Here is a 6,000-nt window from a genome sequence, read left to right as displayed (position 1 = left end):
TTTCTTTACAGCGTTTAGAAAGTGATAATATTTCATGGTCGTGGTGAGACAAAAAGAGCTTTAGACTTAGATGTTTAACAGACCCCAGTCTAACATGCAGCTGATTTGTGATTTTTCACAAGTCACCACACTTCTTTGAGCAGTGGTTTCGCCTGACCTGGAAAATGAGACTTACTGTGTATCCCTTTCCTAAGAACTGTCAATCAGAGAATGGAGGTGCTTTGCAACTTTTATAGATTTTTTTAAACACCTAGGCACTGGGGTTACTCTTTCTTATTTAATTCTCACAACCACCACAGGAAATTTATTATTTCCATTTTATAGCTGGGAACACTGAAAGATTCAGAGGTTCAAAGAGATTCACCTCCCAAGGGTCAAACAGCTAGGATTGCTCTGCCCCTGCCCTTAGGTGGACTGGAAACATGGACCTATTTGGTGTGGAGACTAGCATTTGGTATTTCTCCAGTTCTTTTAGACTGAAACACTAATTCCTGGGAAATGTGACAGAACCACAGTCCCCATCCTCCTGCCCTGGGAACCAGGTTGGAAACAAATTGCAGATGGTGCTGTCCAGGTCTTTCCTCCGCCAGCTTGGGCACTCTTGCAGCCCTGGTAGCCCCAGGGATCCCCAAACCCAGCTGCTACGGCTTGCGGGGGAGGTCCCGGCTCCAATTAAGTGGAAAAAAAGATGAGAAGACTCACCTACCCCAAGGGGCAGAAGTGAGTGAGAACCCCAGGAGATGCAGCTTCCAATGAATACAACAGGACCCAGAAATGGCCAGGGGCACCCCCCAAGAGTGAGGCTTCTCCCACTCTACTCCCAGGAGATGAAGCTGTCCATAAACCCATGGTTGGACATAGGATCAAGAAATTTCAGGACAGAGCCTGGGTGTCTGAGGGTGTGAAGGGGTGAGTTGGGGGTAAACACAACCATGGGCATGTGCTCTGGCATTGCTACCCTTGGTGTCACCTGCCAGGTTAGGCTACAGGTCCTGGAGCCTTGACTGGGGACAGCAGCCTCCTTCCTTTGAGACTGTACAGTGTTTCCCTCAAAACCTCATTCACAGGAAATTCCTAGGACCTAACCAGAAAGAAGCTGAAGGGCCAGTGCTGATGCCTTTCAACTCAGGTACCTGGCAGCTGATGCACAAGGCATCAGGGCGACAGCGCTCTAGGAGCACTGGATCTTCTTTCCTTTCTTAGAAAATGGTTATCAAGTCACAGAATGTCAGAGCTGGAAAGTCACATCAAACCTGCTTTATGGTGCACATGGGAAAAACAGGCTCAGAAAGGGCAAGCCAGCTGGCAGCAGCCACCCTGGGCCTGCATTCCCAGTACTGTTCTCTGCTCAAATGTTTCCTAGCAGCTCTCCTCATCCGCAGGAGACTTTTGCTGGATTTGGGGGCTGCAATGAAACTGGGATATTCCTATAGATTTTGAAAACTCAAAGCTTCAGCCCTCTTGTTTTTAAAATTTTGTCGTGATTCATTTGAGCTCATGTGGTTTACAGAAACCTTGTTTCTCCCAAGAAAATAACAAAGAAATGATGGTTTCCTGTATCGAATCCCTGGGAGGTGTAGGATGCAAGAAACAAAACAAAAGAAACGTTCTGTTCATCATCCCACAGAGTCAGTGGGGAACCAGAGAAATCCCAAGCCTAATGTTTCCCAGGGAGTGGCACTATGATGCTGGAACAAATATCAAAGGAAGATGCAATTGGTGAAGTGGGAAAACAGTGATTTTGAATTGAGAGATTTAGGTGCAAATTTCAGTTTTGTCATTGATTTTCTGTGTGACTTTGGGCAGGTATCATCCCATTCTGGGCCTGTTTCATCACCAGTAATTTGGAGGAAAAAAGACAAGATGCTCTCTAAACGCCCTTCCAGCATCAGCTGTGACTGGGGTCCCAAGCCTCCCCCTGCTGTCCCTGGACACTACCTCCAGCTTTCCCTATGTGCTTGCAAAGCTTGGGAGGAGGTGAGAGGGTGTCTCCCAGCTATGTTATATTTCCATTTAAACTCAGATTTACTAAGTGACTTGTCCACATTATTCGGGAAGTGACAGCTGATGCATAACGAGTTCCTGAGGTGTCTTGTCCAGATCTGACCAGGGAAATCAGGGGAAAGACAATCTCCAGATTGCTCTGAGCTGACGTCGCTGCTATAGGATGATGTTAATTCTGCTGCTTACAGAAATAAGTCCAGTGTGAGTCGAGGCTTTTTGGTGTTTAAAACCAGATGGTATTTCCTGCCTTGATCAGCCTCAGAGCTTTGGTTCCCATGACAACCCCGAAGTTCCACCTACTGCAACTTTCCCATTCTCTGAGCTTCTTCCTCTTCCACCATTGTGCCAGGGGCCCTGGAGAATAAAGCCACTAACTAGCATGTGCATGGCACTTTACAGTTTACAACACACCCCAGCATTTAGTACCTCATTTACTCCTCACCACAGCCTTGCCAGGTAGCATTTGCTATCTCTTCCATTTCACAGATGGGAAAACCAAAGCCTCAGAGATGAGGCAATCTGCCCTCTCGGCCCTCAGCGGTGTCAGTAGGACTCAAACCCAGGTTTTATGACTTTGGACCTCATGTGGGGTCCACTGTTCCACTGTGCCCTGCCTGGCAGACCAACTACTCACTTAGGATTCCTAAGTGGTCAATTCCATACATATATATGGGTCTAGACCAAGGTGTGAATCCTTAGGAAAGTTGCTTCATTTTGTGCCTCTTTCCTCATCTGTAAAATGGGTAGTAATAGTGGTGCCTCTAGATGGATGGGAGGATTGAATTAGCATGTGTGTAATACCAGAGTAAATGTTTGCTGACAAGCCTGGGTGAGTCTCAGTTCTACTTTAACCATCTTGTGACCTTGGGTGGGTCATTTTGCTTGTTGGTTCCTGTTTCCCCCTCTGTGTAAGAGGTGACAGCATCACGGTGCTCATATGGATGTCATGTGTGATGAGACTAGTGCACAGAAGGTGCCTTGGAGGGACCCTCTCTCACACTGCAGTGTGCATATGCATCTGCTGGGGACCTTGTGAAGATGCAGATTTTGGCTCAGGACGGCATTTCTTACAAGTGCCCAGGGGATGCCAAAGCTCCTGGTCCATGGACCACTCTTTGAAAACCAAGGCTATAGCGAGGAAACCACCATTCAAGTGTTATTAACAATCAATAATGCAGAGTGCCCAGTGAAGCCATCCAGTCCTGGACTTTTGTTTACAGATTCAATTTCACTTCTACTGATTGGTCTGTTCAGATTATCTATTTCTTCTTGATTATGTTTTGGTGGGCTGTATGTTTTTAGAAACTTGTCCATTTCTTCTAGGTTGTCCAATTTGTTGACATATACTTGTTCATAGTATTCTCTTATGGTTTTTTGTATTTCTGCAGTATTGTCTGTTATTTCTCCTCTTTCATTTCTTATTTTGTTTATTTGGGTCCTCTCTTTTTTTCTTGGTGAGGCTGGCCAGAGGTTTGTCAATTTTGTTTACCCTTTCAAAAAAACCAGCTCTCTGATCTTTATTATTTCTTTCCTTCTACTGATTTTAGGTTTTGTTTGTTCTTCTTTTTCCAATTCTTTTAAGTGGTAGGTTAGGTTTATTTGAGATTTTTCTTGTTTTTTGAGGAAGGCCTGTATCACTATGAACTTCCCTCTTAGGACTGCTTTTGCTGCATCCCATAGATTCTGTAAGGTTGTACTTTCATTGTCATTTGTCTCAAGGTATTTTTAAACTTCCTCTTTGATTTCATTGTTGACTCATTGGTTTTTTAATAGCGTGTTGTTTAGTCTCCATGTAACCATTTTTCCCTCATTTCTCTTTCTGTGGTTCATTTATAGTTTCATGCTGTTGTGGTCAGAAAAGATGCTTGAAATAATTTCTATCCTCCTAAATTTGTTGAGGCTTGTTTTGTGAACTAGTATGTGGTTTATCTTAGAGAATGTTCCATGTGTACTTGAAAAGAATGTGTATTCTTTTTTGGATGTAATGTCCTGAAAATATCAATTAAGTCTAACAGTTCTACTGTGTCATTTAGAATCTCTGTTGCCTTATTGATTTTCTGTCTGGAAGATCTTTCCATTGATGTCAGTGGGGTGTTAAAGTCTCCCACTATTATTGTATTCCTCCCTTTATGTCTGTTAGTATTTGTTTTATGTATTTAGGTGCTCCTATATTGGGCACATGTATGTTAATAAGTGTTAATCATCTTCTCATATTGATCCTTTTATCATTATATAGTATCCTTATTTATCTTTCTTTATGGCCTTTGTTTGAAAGTCTATTTTGTGTGATGTGAATATTGCTACTCCCACTTTCTTGTCATTTCCATTTGCATGATATATCTTTTTCCACCTTCTCACTTTCATCCTACTGGTGTCCTTTGTCCTAAAGTGGGTCTCCTGTAAGCAGCATATTGTAGGCTCTTGTTTTATTATCCAATCTGCCATTCCTATGTCTTTTGATTGGAGCATTTAGCCCATTGATATTTAAGGTAATTATTGATACATATATTTTTAATTATTTTTTTAAAGTATTTATTTATTTATTTGGCTGCACTGGGTCTTAGTTGTAGCATGTGGGGTCTTCCTTGCTGCATGGGGGATCTTCATTGCTGCATGTGGGAACTTTAGTTGCGGCATGTGGGATCTTTTTTAGTTGCAGCATGTAGGATCTTTAGTTGTGGCACACAAACTCTTAGTTGCAGTATGTGGGATCTAGTTCCCTGACCAGGGATTGAGCCCAGGCCCCCTGCATTGGGAGTGCAGAGTTTTAGCCACTGGACCACCAGGGAAGTCTCAATAGATATACATTTATTGCCATTTTAAACCTTGTTTTTCATTTGATTTTGTATTTCTTCTCTGTTCCTTTCTTTTTCTTTTTGCTTTTCCTTTTGTGGATTGATGGTTTTCTTTTGTATTATGCTTGAGTTCTCTTCTTTTTGGTTTTTGTGAGCCTATTGTGTTTTTGATTTGTGGTTACCCTGTTTTTCAAGTATGTTAACCCATTACTATAGCTACTTGTTTTAGACTGGTAGTCATATAGGCTCAAACACATTCTTAAAAAAAAAAAACCCTGCATTTTCATACTCCCCTCCCCCACATTTTATGAGTTTGATGTTCTCTTTTACATCTTCATGTTCATCCTTTTGCTGTCCATTGTAGTTATCAGAATTTTCACAAGTTAAAAAAAAATTTTAATCTATATACTGGTTTATTTAAGTGATTTACTTTCCAATTGTGATTTTTTCTTCCCTATAGATTCTTTCTTCTTTTCTATTTAGAGAAGACCTTTCAAGATTTCTTTTAGGATAGGTTTAGTATTGCTGTATTCTTTTCGTTTTTACTTGTCTGAGAAATTCTTTATCTCTCCTTCTATTCTAAGTGATAATCTTGCTGGGTAGAGTATCCTAGGCTGCAGGTTTTTCCCTTTCAGGACTTTGAATATATCTTGCCACTCCCTTCTGGCCTGCAATATTTCTGTAGAGAAATCAGCTGACAGCCTTATGGGGGTTCCCTTGTAATTAACTCTTTGTTTTTCTCTTGCTGCCTTTAGAATTCTCTCTTTATCTTTAACTTTTGTCATTTTAATTATAATATGTCTTGGTGTAGGTCTGTTTGGGTTCACTTGTTTCATCTCTGTGCTTCTTGTACCTGGATATATGTTTTCTTCTTATACCAAAGAACTTACACTGATCTTTCTCAAACTCTTCCAAAAAACTGAAGAGGAGGGAACACTCCCAAATTCATTCTATGAAGCCACCATCACCCTGATACCCAAACCAGACAAAAACACTTCCAAAAAAGAAAATTATAGGCCAATATCTTTGGTGAATATAGATGCAAAATTCTCTACAAAATATTAGCAAACTGAATCCAACAACACATAAAAAAAAACATACACCACAATCAAGTTGGATTCATCCCAGAGTCACAAGGATGGTTCAACATATGCAAATCAATCAATGTGATACACTGCATCAACAAAAAAGACAAAAACCA

Source organism: Grampus griseus, assembly GCF_964374135.1.
Source record: "Grampus griseus genome assembly, chromosome: 6".
Classification (NCBI taxonomy): Eukaryota; Metazoa; Chordata; class Mammalia; order Artiodactyla; family Delphinidae; genus Grampus; species Grampus griseus.
The sequence above is the reverse complement of the archived record's forward strand: the minus strand, read 5'-3'. Positions refer to the sequence as shown.